The sequence below is a fragment of the Schistocerca nitens genome, chromosome 6 (assembly GCF_023898315.1).
Source record: "Schistocerca nitens isolate TAMUIC-IGC-003100 chromosome 6, iqSchNite1.1, whole genome shotgun sequence".
NCBI classification, from domain to species: domain Eukaryota; kingdom Metazoa; phylum Arthropoda; class Insecta; order Orthoptera; family Acrididae; genus Schistocerca; species Schistocerca nitens.
In genome coordinates this window covers 57442875-57458847 of record NC_064619.1, presented here as the reverse complement: position 1 = coordinate 57458847, position 15973 = coordinate 57442875, and positions in this window count along the sequence as shown.

Genomic DNA, 15973 nt, shown 5'->3' with positions numbered 1-15973 from the left:
ATGCTTGGATGCAAGCCAAAAGACGGGACCCAAGGAGGTAGGAGTATCTGGCGTAGTCCTGTCAAGTACGGTGGTAACAACATCAGTAATTCCAGCCAAGGTTCCTGGAGGTGTCCCATGGCCGTAAGGCGGATCATGGAGCTGCCCCCAAATCCCTGAAGAGGGAAAGAGGTTCAAAGCAGAAACTTCACCATCAGATAAGGATAGTGAGAAGAAAAATTTGTCGAAATATTGTGCATGGGCGATGACATTATCCGGCAGAACCCATGCATCTTGACATTTTTATTTAATTTTACTGCACGTGATGAACAATTTGAGTGTAGTGACGGCTGTTTAGTGGCGTAGACCCACTGTTGTACGCATATTATTTTATACTTACATGAGCCTAACAATTCACAACTCTCATATCTTCGAATCCTGTCGTCATTTAACATAAGAAAATCAACATTTTTTTATTTCATCCTTTAAAGCCGGTCCGTCTTGTGAGATCTCGTTCCTTGTTTTACATCTTCCTCTCCAATAGGTCAGACCCAAAAAACTTATTCAAACGTGTATTATTCTATACGAAACATTTTAGGCTCCTATTGCAGTGTCTGTCATGTTTACCTCACCTGATATCAACAGGAAAATTTACATTAATGGCAAGAGAAATTAGAAGGTACCGAGGAAAAGACGCCAGCTTCACTAGACAAAACTTACGGCGGGAAAGCACAGGCCATGTTAACCATTTAGAAAGCCAACCCAGAAACTGCCTCATGTGGTTGATTCTTGTCAGTCACAAATAAGCAGTTGACATTCCTTTGTTTCAACCATTGTTCTGTTTCGCATGTTGAGTATGAAACGTCCCCTAAGAAAAGTTATGAATGACTGTGCTGGTAAACCTCTTACGTTATTTGATTTTCAAACAGATGAGCAAAACTGAACTTACTGAGACATTTCTCTCTTTACATATTATGATCATCACTAAACTGACACAATATTTTTTAGAGCAACGGAATCTGAATTTCAATAATCCCTACAAAAGAATGGCCCTGACTAACAATAACCTATAACTTTCATGAATCACTTACCTCACAAAAATCTTCGTTACTCGAACTACTGCAATACAGCGAGCGCCAACACTGTCAGCTGAATAAAAGATTCTAACTACTAAAGGCACTAACTACTGATAGGCGTAGTTAGTAAATGGAAGATTTTGATAGAGAACAAATAATTTATTTACCTTAATAATGTTCATAAGTCATCATATATATCTATCTATTCATGACATCCATCTTTACAAATTTCCTTTTTCTGGTGGACACATTCCAAATCGTCCGCTTATAGTAATCTCTCAAAACTCCAGCATCCCTCTCTCCACATCCACCACTGCTGGCGGCTCACCTCCAACTGCCTAACGCTATGCGCTGTTCACTTCCAACTGCTCAACACTACACAAACGAATATTCCAACAGTGAGTCCAACCAGCCACAGACCGCACACAGCATAGTCAGTGATTTTCATACAGAGCGCTACGTGGCGTTACCAACATAAAAACCTAAACAACTTACTTACAAATACAATGACGAAAGACAATTTTTTTTGTAGATGGTATTAGTATAATGTCGAAGAATATGTAAAAGAACTCACACTCTGCATGGTGTAACCTATGTAGAGCGAGATAGGACGTGCAGTTTCATGTAACAGTTACCGATGTCGAAATAATGTACGTTTGTATAAAATAATGACAATTGATTCGTACTATCTAAAAATTAGCATAGTGCGAAAGGAATAGGTAGGAAGCACATAGAACGTGAGTCTCCTGTTTTGTTACCCGAGTTGTGGTTCTCTAGAGGAAATGTCCTTTTATCTCTTCTTTTCTATTCTAAGCATTGTTTTTAATATTTACATACAACAACGCATTCAGGTGCAACTAATTTCAGTCACATCTGTTGTTCCGTTGTCAGCCCTTTTCAAGGGAGTTGAGAACGGATAGGAAAATCTATTCCGTCGAAAGATCGAAACCGGAGAACCTATAAGGAAGGTTTTCTTTCCGAGCGCCGCCTCCTTCTTTGTTCTGAGAAACTTAAATTAGAATCTTCTTTGTTACGCTCTAATGAAGTCTGGAGTGGAGTTTGCAAGTAAATTTTGCGCAGAACCTTAATGAGAACCGTTCAAGTCAAAGTACTGCTACTACAAACGACACCGTGCGTCCTTCTCTTGTTAATCAATTTGTCTCCGACTGAGTTTCTGCAATCCTGCAAGCAGGTACTGTATTACAGCAAACACTGTGCACTGGTGCTTTGAAAATTATTTAGTATAGCCTCTACGACTGGTACAACATTGCAAGAATTACCGGAAACTTTCAACATTACGGATCACACCGATGTACAGTGGTTGATTGTTACAATTGCCACACGATGCTTCGCAATGTCGTGACTCTAGCATTACTTTCATTGCCTGTTTTACTTTTTTGAGCCATCGATCTTCTGACTGTTTTGACGCCTGCCGCCCCGCATTCCTACCTGCGCTGACCTCTTCATTTCAGAGTAACACTTGCAACCTATGTCTGATCTATGTCTTCCGGTCTCTTCTTTCCTCTACAGTTTGTACTCTCTACAGCTTCCTCTAGTTAGGAAGTTATTCCGTAATGCCTTAACACCAGTCTTACCATCCTGTCTCCTCATTCCATAGTTTATCTGTCCATTTAACTGTCAGTAGTCTCCTGTAGGATAACATTTCAAATGCTGCGGTTCCCTTCGTTTCTGGTTTCCCCACAGTTCATGCCTCACTACCATGCAACATAGTATGCCAGAAATTTCTTCCTCAAATTGAGGCCAATGTTTGATGCTAGTAGGCTTCTCTTGGCCAGGAATGCCCTTTTTGCCAGTGCTAGTCTGCTTTTTATATCGCTCTTGCTCTGTCCGTCATGGATTGTTTTGCTGCATAGGTAGCAGAATTCTTTAACTTCACCTACTTCGAGACCACCAATACCGATGTTAAGTTTCTCGCTGTTCTCTTACCTGCTACTTCTCAGTCTTCCAGTTACTCTCAATCCATATTTTATACTGATTAGAAGGTTCTTTCCATTCAACATTTCCTCTAATTATTCTTCACTTTCTGTGAGGATAGCAATGTCATCAAACTTACGATTGTATAAACTGCATGTTTGACCATCAGCTGCTTTTATTTTAAACAGATCCGTCGACCAGTTTCAATGATGGGTCGTCTTGACGCATATGGGCTGAAATGCTTTCAATTTATGTGTCTTTAATGCAGTGGTTTCCATTCCCTTCTGCATCCTCATTCCGTTGATCATTGCTGATTCTTCCGCCTTTAGGGGCACACTCCCTCCCCAATAAAAGGCAGTGCCCTGAACCTCACTCCGCTTTTCCAGCATATTTGCTAAGGCCGTTGGCTGAGTAAGATTGACGTCTTATTCCGGAAGTCTTCGGCTGCCCTTGCTGATTCTTTTTATTGGAAACTTATGCCGTGACGGAGTTTGAACCCTGGATGCAGGAAGTTTACGTTACTAATGAAAGACGCTTAGACCACAGGTGCAGCGTTAATTACTGATCTTCTAACTATGATTATTATACTGGATATAAAAATAGTGTCGGTTACTTTCAGAGATGCAGAAGCAGTCCATCAGTTGCACCCAGTAATGTTGAGCAGGTGCAGACACCAACAAGTGACATTATTTCAGTAGAAGCAGTTCCATCAGTGGCACCCAGCAATGTTGAGCCGGTGCAAACACCAACAAGTGACATCGTTTCAGTAGAAGCAGTCCATCAGTGGCACCCAGTAACGTTGAACAGGTGCAGACAGCAACAAGTGACATCATTTCAGTAGAAGCAGTTCCATCAGTGGCATCCAGCAATGTTGAACAGGTGCAGGTAACAGTCCATAATATTCACTATCATTAATCAGACAGCTCGTCAGAGTTCATTAGCAGAAATGAAACATCTCCTAGTGGCACCCACCATGTTGAACAAGTGCAGGTAACAGTCCATAATATTCACTATCACTAATCAGACAGTTCATCAAAGTTCATCAGCAGAAATTAAACATCTCCTAGTTGCACCCATCATGTTGAACAAGTGCAGGTAACAGTCCATAATATTCACCATCAATAATTAAACAGTTCATCAGAGTTCATTAGCAGAAATTAAACATTTCCAAGTGGCACCCATTAATGTTGAACAGGTGCAGGCATGAACAACAGTTTGAATGCACACACAATTGCTTTTACAAAATTATTCTCAATGCTCTTACACTAAACATACAAATTATAACAAACACACAAATGATATCAGATAATTGTCGTATTAACTATTACAATACACAAATAACAGTAAACCTATAATATTTATGGGTGTCAGTGCAAGCCACAACAAACAAGTAAAATAATATTTAGGAGATAGGTCGGTACCAATTATCTGGGATTAGGAAAGGAAAACACACAAAACACATTCACTCATCTTTCATCGACATTAAGTACTACTGTGTAATTGAACAGTGTTAACTGTCTAAATGCAATTCTGTCAAAATTTGATGTTTAACATGTGTATCAAGTAGTACTGGCAGCAGTGTATTACAGTCAATAATAGTTAGTCAACTTCATAGTCATCATGTCAAGACCAATATTTGCCAAGCCAGATCAAACTGTACGGTTGCTGAACAACTGTCAGTGTGCCAAGATATGCAATTACTTCCGCTCTCCAATATATATATATATATATATATATATATATATATATATATATATATATATATATATATATATACTGCTTATTGATTTAACAAAGTGTGTGTGTAGACAAAGCTAACAAAAAAATGCTCCTCACTTACTTCAACTCTTATCTACCAAAACTCCAATAATCATCATCATCACATAATCTTAATACTTCAATAATACCTCTTATGTCGATACATATAAATCTTATCATCAATATCATTTACCTTACCTCTTGTCCACCAAAACTCCAATAATCATCAACTTCACACAATCTCAATACCTCAATAATACCTCTTCAATACGTTCATACATATAAACCTTATTACCAATATCATTTCACTTCCATAACAACTCTTTCCTATAGTCAGTCTCCTCGAACAAGTACTGACAAAATCCTAGTGCAAGCTTCTATTTATCATTCCATGCAATCCGAAGACACAATGTCCACACACAACCTCTGTGTAGTCCACCTGAGCCAAATCTTCTACTCATTATGAATTATAAAATACATTTAGTTACCTTGTCCATCATTAAATAAAAGAAATGCATACATGACCTCTAACAGCCTTCAGTTTGAATAACTTTCAGCAAGTAAGTACGAGTTCGGAGTGTGAATGATAATAATATTTCACAGTGTGTACACCACTTCAAGAATCATGGCAAAACAGAAGCAAACATGTGGAGTATTTCTTGTGTCAAGTGTCACTTACTATTTCAATTGCTCACGAAGAATGCAGTGTAATAACTGTCAGTGGTCTAAACCTAGTGTTGGTGTGTCATGTCGTTAGCTTCCTTCCTAGTAACATAAATTTATACAGCTTCCATAAAACCTCCAGCTCATGTGACTTCAATGAAGTTTCTTGTACCAATGTCGTTCGTCGAATTATAGCAGTTCATTTTCTTATCTTAAAAATATAAGGCACTGAGCGTAAGCAAAACATGCAATAGCGAGTAAATATACCAGTGGAGAACAGAATGTCAACAAGTGGATGCAGTACAATTCCTACAACGAGGCTCTGCCAAGCGAACAATCTATAATTAATACCATAGTGTGACCTAAACTCCATGTTCGTACACCGTATATCAGCATTTCTATATACCATATTAAAGAGTAGTTATGACAACAAACAGAAATGTGTAAATATGCAATCCATACGCAAAGCAGCAAATACGTATCTTACATAATAAACAGGTCATTAGCATCATATCAGCATAAGCAAATAAATGTTCATATGTCATCTTAATAAGTAAACATGAAGGCGCAAGCAGATAAATCAGAAAGTGTAACCTACATACATAACCACATCAGCACAATTAATCAGGTGACAAGTATAATTTAAATAAATAAGCACAGCTGGCACATAATAAAAAAATGTGACATCAGTGAAAAAGCAGTGCAGCCAAGCGATGCATAATATACATAATTAACAACCCTGTTCATTAATCAATCATTGTCAAAATCAGTTAACACAAAGTATAAATGACGTAATCGCGAGCAGCAAATTACGTCTGAAGTACGTACCTAAGGGGAAATATGTTACCTGAAAAATAAACTCAGTTAATAGTTACCTTTTTAGTTTATTAGTTTCTTCTTCGAAATTACATTCTTCCTGAAAATTTCTCGATAGCAAGTCCTTTTAACCTCGGACACACACAGAATTTACCTGAAGTTCTTAAATATTTTATACAACCGTATCCTGAAAAATACTGAACGTTAATAACATAATTTATCAAGTCACTATAGCTTTATACTGAATTTATTCGAAGAAATTAGACTGTGTATTTGTTTACGGCTGTCAGTGCATTCGCACTGAGCACTCGATCAGCTGTAGGTACGCGTGATGTAGGAAGTAATTGTTTGCGGTCAACGACTGCTTTGTGCGGCGCGCGGCCTTGACTGTTGCTTTGAGTATGTGCCGCCGCCGGAACACGGCGCGGTATCCTTGTATTCTCTGCATGTTTACGTATAACTGTTCGTTTCTCGAAAGTATATCATTCCACAAAAATTTTAACGTTCGATATATGATGTATTCCCTTAGAGCGCCGAGATTTAAGAGTTTCTACTTCGACAGTGTTATCATGAATGATTTTGCGAACCCTATATGGACCGTTATAAAGCAGAAAAAATTTGCGACACAAGCCTTTTCCTTTGTGAGACAAACGGTGAGACTTAATTAACACCTTTTGACCAACTGACAAGGTTTTTAAACGACCAGGACGCTTAGCTGATTTCTCTCTTCTAGGAGCCGCAGATGCAATATTTTGCAGCGCCAGGTTCACAACTTCAGAATGCCGCAGTTTCCGTGTAGGCGGAAAAGGAACGATTTCGGAAATGCGATTTGTCGGTGCTTTATTTTTTAATATCAATATAGGCGGCAAAGAAGTTGAATCATTAGGGAGTTCATTCAGAATGTTTTGAAAAATATGAAGATACTGATCCCACGTTCTGTGATTCTGATGACAATAAAGTCGACACAATTTATTGATTTCCTTCATCCATCTCTCTGAAGCATTAGATTGAGGGTGAAAAAGTGAAATGAAAATTGGTTTAATCTTACGACGCCGTAGAGTACGAAGCCAAATTTTTGAACGAAGCTGTGATCCATTATCTGATATAACTTTATCAACATGACCCACTTCTTTAAGAAAATGTTTGATGAAAGCATTAGATACTGAACGAGCTGTTGCTTTGCGTAAAGGTGTAAAACACACATATTTTGATGTCAATTCCACTGCTACCAAAATATACGCAAAACCATTAGTAGAACGAACCACTGGACCGAACAAATCGACTGCAGCAATCTCATTTAATTTCGCTGGAATGATAGGAAACAACAGTGCTCTGTGAGAAATAGTTGGCGGCTTAGCCTTTTGACATAATTTGCATTTGGCAAGAACAGATCGAATACGTTTTTCCATATTACTGAAGTAGCAATTTTCTAGTAATTTATGAAAGCATTTTCTGGGACCAAAGTGCGCATAACTGAAATGTATATAGCCCGCATCTCGTGGTCGTGTGGTAGCGTTCTCGCTTCTCACGCCCGGGTTCCCGGGCCGATTCCCGGCGGGGTCAGGGATTTTCTCTGCCTCGTGATGGCTGGGTGTTGTGTGATGTCCTTAGGTTAGTTAGGTTTAAGTAGTTCTAAGTTCTAGGGGACTGATGACCATAGATGTTAAGTCCCATAGTGCTCAGAGCCATTTGAACCATTTTGAAATGTATATACCAAATCAATTTATTAACCCACTCATCAGGAATGCAAACTAACCAAAAAGAGTTGTCAACCGATTTTCGTTTAAAAAGAACTTTCCAGATAGATCGCAAAAACGAGGTGTGGCCAAATTGTCCAATCTAACAAAGCGTCTAAGATAATTACAGACACCAAGGAAACTACGAACATCACGTTTTGTAGTTGGAACAGCATAATTACGAATAGCGTCTAGTTTCTCTGGATCAGGAAGAAAACCCTCTGTAGAAATAATATGAGCAAGAAATTTCACCTGAGAACGACCAAATTCAGATTTTTTCAAGTTCACTGTAATGCCAACTCTTGCAAAAATACGTAATAATGAATCCAAAATTTTGTTATGCTCACTCCAAGAACGTTTAGCAATAAGGATGTCGTCAACATATGAAGTAATATTGTCACGAAGATAAACAGGTAAAATTTCGTTTAAACTACGAATGAATGCTGCAGAAGATACAGTAAGTCCAAACGGTAATTTCCGAAATCACTTTTGGGTAAATTAGTCATATCCGGTTATTATTTACCGACTCTCTAGATAGATTGATAGTTGAAGAGTTGCTTTGATAGATACAAAGAATAGTAAAAGAGTAGGCAGCAGTGCAGAAAACTAAAAGGGAAATAGCACCACTACAGCTCGGGGCCCTGTGCACGCTATGGCACATATTCACTTAGTTTAGCGAATCCCCTGAGGACTCTGATTATTCGCGTCATTTCGCGGATCAATTTCTACGATTTGCACTTGTCTCTCTGAAGTCTGTCACGTGGAGGATGCCAATTAGGTCCCTCCTGTCTGTCAGATGCAAATTCTTGGTTGTGTCTGTTATTAAAATCTCTATTTTCCTGTCTATCTACATGACTGCTTCTTGTGTAGTTTCGACTGTCACTTCTGAAATTATTGTTGTATCTACTACCCTGGTTATTTCTGTAGTAAGAATTTCTATTACTGTATGAATAATTTCTGTCTTGATGATACCGATTACTGTTTCCGTATGATTGATCATTCCGGTAGGAATTTCCGATATTATAATTGTCTGTGTAATTTCTGTTAGAACGTCTGTTATTGTCATAAGGCTGGTATCTATTGTCCTGTCTGTTTCGTCTGTCATTCTCAAAATTACCCATATAACGTCCGTTCCGATCATTATCCCTTCTCTCTGAAAATCTATTGTGATTACCGTTACTGAAAAAATTGCAAGAAGTCCCGTCGTCGTTGTCATACTCAACTTCTTGTAGCAACGTCTTAAAAGTCTCAATGTCGTCTTTACATCTTCCGGCTAAAGCAATTTCTCTTATGGATTGTGGCAGCTTAGTTAAACAAATGCGAATTAATTCAGTCGGGCTATAGAGGTTGGACAGGAATTGATTCTTTCGAATCATGTCTTCAAAGTATTATGCTGGCGTGCGGAACTCAGACTGTTTAAAATTACTCTGCATAATAAGACTATGTTTGACTCTGTCTTGCGTGTTTTCGGACCAATATGCCGATAGAAATGCATGATAAAAATCATTTAAATTATTAAAATCTCTAATAAGTGCGCGCATCCGCGTCGGCGGTTCGTTTTCTAGTATGTCGTTCTTAGAATTGCGAAAGATCTTAAATTTCCGAACAGTTTAGAAGAGTTTATAGTCAAAGTTTTCTCCTCGTGGCGACAAAGACCTACCGCGTCTGTCCCAGTCCCAATGTCGATTATTGTCAAATTCGCGCGCCTGGCGCTTTCTTGTTGCATCTCGTAAATGAAACAAATTATTTTCTTCAAACCCCTCTGCTATCTGTGATTCTAAATTTCCTCTGCTGTCTTTTCCTACGATTTCGCCTTCAATTTGTTTCACTTGCTTTCGTGATGCCTCAAATTCCCTTTTGACGCGTTCATTAAATTTTCCCTGATTTTCAACATGCTTATTTATGTTCTGGTACTCTTCAGTTTCTGCAAATGGCAATGGAGCTGTATCATCTGAATCTTTGTCCCCATTTAAACTAAGACTTGTCAATTTATCTGAAATCTCCTCAACTCTTTCCGATAAATCACCTATTTTTTCTTTCTGTTTATTTACGTCTTCCGTAAGTGTCGCGACTCGGGATTCAGTATTGACACATTTAGTAGTTAATTGTTCATACTGTTGTGTTAGGTTATTTATTCTGTCATTTGGTACGGATTCCTCCATTCTTTCAAATATTTCTTCCTTATCGTGTGCACGTTGTAAATTTAACTCTGAAAATTTTTGTACTGTCGCGCGATCTCTTTCTTCCTGTTCTCTATCCTGTTCCTTTTGTCTGATTTCTATTGAAATTAATCTATTATTGTGAGCATTCAAAATCGGTTGTATTTCTTCTCTAATTTCTTTTTTAAATTCATCTTTCATGTTTTTGAAACATGTCCCTATCCGTGAGTCTAACCGTGTTTCCATTGTTCCCATATCAGTTTCTAACCGTGTTGCCAAAGTTCCCATCTCTGTTTTTAATTCAGATCCTAACTGCGATCCCAGTGAGTCTAACCGTGTTTCCATTGTTCCCATACCTGTTTTTAATTCAGATCGTAACTGTGATCCCAGTGAGTCTAACCGTGTTTCCATTGTTTCCATCTCCGTTTTAATTGTTCCTATTTGTGAGTCTAACCGTGTTGCCAAAGTTCCCATATCAGTTTCTAGCCGTGATCCCAAATTTACTATTGCACTCATCAACTGCTCCATATTAACTGGTTCGAAACTCTTATCACCCCTAACATTTCCCGCAAAATCAACTTCTTTCGTCATAACTGTAAAGCTATCTTTGTTCGATACTATTCCAGAATCTTCTGTCGTTAATCCCGAATTCTGAAAATTTTTTGATTGTGAAAAATTTTGAACTGGTTCCGGACTATTTTCCCGACTTATTAAATAGTTTTCTACTTCATTATGTATCATACCGTTCTCATGTGTTGGCGAGTTCGCCACGTTAACAATTTCGTCATTCTCACTATCCATCATTTTTGCCTTTTTCATCGATCGGGTAATCATTTACAAAACGTACAAAACTCGTCACTATACGAAATTACACACAATATAACACTTTATCACCAACAATACCATTCACACGAAATGCATCCCGATAACACGCGGAACGAACAATTAAAACCTTCACAATTGCACAAATAGTCAAACCCGTATATGACTCATCACATATTAAATTCCACAAAAATACCGTCCGAAGAATGACAAGACAACTGCAAATGTTCAATAATAAAATCTATACATGCAATATAGACTACAATTACTAAACTACAAATTACTACAACAATACTACTGTCTGCTATTCTTACAATCAAAAGAATTCCAAGGGATGATCCGAAGCAGCGGTCGCCACGTGCATGGGGGCTTAGTTTAATTTTATATTATGCAAATAATTTTGATCTTATTAGCTGTTTGTCCGGTTACGCAGTCTCGTAACCGGTTGGCCCTGACTAGTATTAGTACGCAATCTGACTGCATAGAATAACAACAAGAAATGAAAGAAAACTTCCGTTAACACAATTAATTAATTAAGTCCCCAGCAACTATAAAAGCTACGAAACAAAAACTACGTACAACAAAGCACAAGTGTAACTGTTCTGTGTGTGGAAGTGTGATTGAACGTACACATCTGGCACGGTTCATCCTCAAAAAGACAAGATATTTTAAATACCATTTACACTGAATTAATTAAATAAAACTGAAATACTATACTTGCACATAGAAACCAGAATTACGCTCTAATACATGAACACAAGTCAGATGTTTTGTTGACTGAACCTGTGACCAAGAGTCATTATTGTTTAAGACATTTGAAATAAAAATAAAAAAATTTATTACCTTCATATATATTGACGAAACATACACTCTGATCATTACAACATCCGCAATCGAAGAGCACCGGCTGTCTAGCCGATCAGAACAACCGCATACAACATGCTCACAACTAGTCACGGCTACATCGGAACTCCTACTGCCCTCTCCACGACGACTTCTCGACAAGCACTCTCCACTACCACATCTCAACAAGCACTGTCCACTACCACTTCTCATCAAGCACTCTCCACTACGACTTCTCAAAAAACACTGCCCGTGGAGGCGGCGGAATAAAAATCTTTGGCGCAATCTCTGGCGCTGTGGCTCAGTGTAGCCACCTTTCAATGTTTAACATTGTAACTGTGCGTCTGGTCCATACGTAGGCTATGTGTTAGGATATGTAGAATGCAAAACCTCGGGTGAATACCCTGTCTGTAAGGGAGCGGTAAAAGTTGGATGGCAGACGAGCGCGGGAAAATGCGCACGGGCACTGCACGCCACAACGGGCTCAGCAGTAGTAGTTGGAGTTTGGCACTGGTTTGAGCAACAACTTCTGGAGCGAGGAGGCTCTCCTGGAAGACACAGCTTCACTGAGCCTCGGGTATGCCGTTCCAACGCCCACACAGCATGGCAAAATTCCATAGGCACTAAATGGAAAAGTATTGCGACGCTAAGAAGAATTAAAGTGCCGATACATCAAGAGCCATAACTGTGGTTGTATGTGTGCTCTGTGCCTCGCCATCTCGCCGCCCGCCAACCGCCGCATCGATACTAGCAGGTTGAAACTTTTAGTACCGTATTCGTGTGGATCAGAGAGTGAACTGTGTTTGTTTGGTGCAATAATAACCTAAATTTTACCAGAACTTTCCCATCATTTAATTATCGTCACAACTAACCTAGACAGGGTGCTTTGCAAACGTTGTGCAATCCGAGTGTCCCGAAATGAAAATTAAAAAATTGTGTTAATAATAATTATTTGCAGAACTGTTAAAAGAAATGTTTTGTTAATGAACCAGTAAATGAATAGCGAAGGTCTAACGAAGTTGAAAGATAACTTTAGTATTGATATAGTAATGAAGTTTATTATTTCGAGACAGATTTAAAGGCACTTAAATGAGCAGTAAATAAGATGAAAAGATTAGTAAATTATATACTGGAAATCTTGAACGCATAATAAACTTAGTAATCAATTTTTTAAATACAGCGATCATAACAGTTTCAGGGTCCCGCTTCATTCATTTGATTTCTGAAGTGTCATAAATTGGTTTGACCAACAAAAGTTAAAGTAAATATAAAAGTAAAAATTTATCAGTGTTTTATCATTATCAAAATTGACATTTTGCGTGTGTGGCACGAAAGTGCAATTTCTAGGGTAACCTATGCCCGATTTTAACCAGATTAATAGATAGTATAAAGTTTTGTAGTATACATTATAGTGTAGTGTTATGTATTCATCCATATCAGTACAGAACGTGAAACTATCAGTTAAACAGATTTTCTGGTACTAAAATTCGACAGTATTATGTAGTGTTACAACTTGTTGTTTTGCATGAATATGTACCAACTTGTATAGGGAAAAAACTCAGTTAATGCCTAATTAGGCTGGCGACAGTATTATTATCTAATTGGTAGCATCTTCTGGGATCCCTTTGATCCAGCCTGACGTGTAATTGCATTTCGAACTTACTTGACGGATCATTGTTATCACAGAGTCGATGAAAGTCTGATTTGCCACCATTCAGGCACACGCGCTCCATAACTATACGAAAATCCTTTCACCTTTAATTTTAATCCCACTCTTGTAACTTTCATTTACTTCCGTCGTTGCTTCTTCGTAGTATAGATTGAACAGTAGGGGCGAAATACGCGACAGACTACATCTCTGTCTCGGTCGTCCACTCTTATTATTCCCTCAGGCTCGTGTACACATTGTATGTAAGCCGTCTCTCCCTATAGCCAACCCCTATTTTTTCCAGAATTTCGAACATCTTGCAGGATATTACATTGTAGACGCTTATTCCAGGTGGCCAAATCCAATGAACATGTTTTGATTTTTCTCCAGTCTTGCTTCCATTGTCAACTACAGCTTCAGAATTGCCTCTTTGGTGCCTTCACCTTTCTAAAGCCAAACTGATCGTCGCCTAAGAGATCTTCATTTTTTCGTTTTTCTGTATATTATTCTTGTCAGCAACTTGGATACATGAGTTGTTAAGCTGATTGTGTAATAATTCTCGCACTTGTCGGCTACTGCAGTCTAGGAAATTATGTTGATGTTTTTCCGAAAGCCCAGTCTCCTTCATTCTGCACACGAACGTGAATAATCTAATTGTTGTCAGTAGCCCCAATGATTTCAAAAATTCCGAAGGAATGTTATCTGGGGTTACTGCCTCATTTGATTACAAAGTTCTTCTAAATGCTGCTTCTAATATTTCATCACATAACTGCTCCACTCAGAGCGGCGTCTAGTGTACTCTTTCTGTCTATCCGCTCTCTCCTCTACATTTGTCAGCGGAATTCCCACTACGCTCTTAATATTTCAGTTCTTGCTTTTAATTTCACCGAAGGTTGTCTTGACTTATCTGTGTAGTAAGTCAGTACTTGTGGCAATCATTTATTATTCGATTTCTTCATACCTTTCATGTAGCTATTTCGCCTTAGCTACCCTGCAATTCCTATTTACGTCTTTCCAGGGTCTATTTATTTCATTCCTAAGTTACTTGTATTTCTGTATTCCTCAATTCCACTGAACATTTTTGTACTTTGTAACCGCCCAGCAAATAAATAAAATAATATGTCAATAATTTAAATGTGAATGGAAATAGTGTTCAACGCAACCTCCCAGCAAAAATAAATGAAAAGCCTATGATAATGAAAACGTGCCAAAAGTTATTTCCCCACAAGATTACTGAATAATAATGACCCAAATGTTGTTGAGCTCTCACAAAAATATAAGTCAATTCAATGATACTGAAATCTCAGTGACAATGAAAACGCAAATAGACCGACATGTCGATCTTAGGCCCTGTTCACTAATTAAACTCAAATTCTTACCTCAGTAAAACTGCATCTGCTCTTATTTTTCGCCATAGCTTGGAGGAAATGCATCGCAAATATTCTTTGAATTTAAGTGAAACTTTTCTTTAAGGAAATGCATGGGAAACTTTCTTTCAATTCAAATGATTGTTTTCTTAAAAAAATTGCTTTAAAAACAAAATTATTATTGGGGCGATTCTTGGACAAATTAATTACAGTTAAGATACATTACATTATCAGATGTGCGCAATGCTGCTTCATTACCTTATTTAAAAAATATACCTCGTCCTGAATCTTGACCAGAGGGCCATGTCGACGCCCGCCGACTCCTCACACACAACTCCGACTGTCTCGCGCGTGCTACTAGCACTGACTGAGTACAACTAGCAACTACATGCTGTCGCGACTCGCTACGTACAACTGAACTCTCTCGCAACTCGACCGCAACTGCACTGAACTCTCGCGCGGTCAAGCGCAGACTCGCCACGGTAAATAACTCTCTGGTCAGAGATTCTGTCATGCCTCGCCATCGCTGCTACTGAATACGTACGTGTTTCAACTTTCTTCTTTCGTTGATCAATTGAAATATTTCTTCTGTTACTACTGGTTTCTTCGCAATTACCTTCGTTGTACTATGAGGCTTCCCCTTTGAATGTTAAGAATTTCAGTGCTGGAGAAACTCGTACGTTATTTGCTTTTCAAACAGCTGAGCAAAACTAAACGTACTGAGACTGTTTTATCTTTACTTATTCTGATTATGTCTAAACTGACACACAATATTTTAGAGCAACGCAATCTGACTTTCAATAATCCCTACAAAAGAATGGCCATGACTTCATGAATCACTTACCTCTCAAAAATCTCCGTTACTCGAACTACTGCAATACAGCGAGCTGCAATACTGCCAGCTAAATAAAATATTTCAAGTACTGAAGTCACTAACTACTGGTAGGCATAGTTAGCAAATGAAATATTTTGATAGAGAGCAAACAATGCATTTACCTTATATATAAGTTCGTGACATCTAGTTTTACCAATTTCCTTTTTCTGACGGACACACGTCCAGGTCGTCCGCTCATAGTAACCTCTCAAAACTCTGGCATCTCTCTCTCCACATTCACCACTGCTGGCGGCTCACCTCCAACTGCCTAACGCTACACTAGCGGATATTCCAACA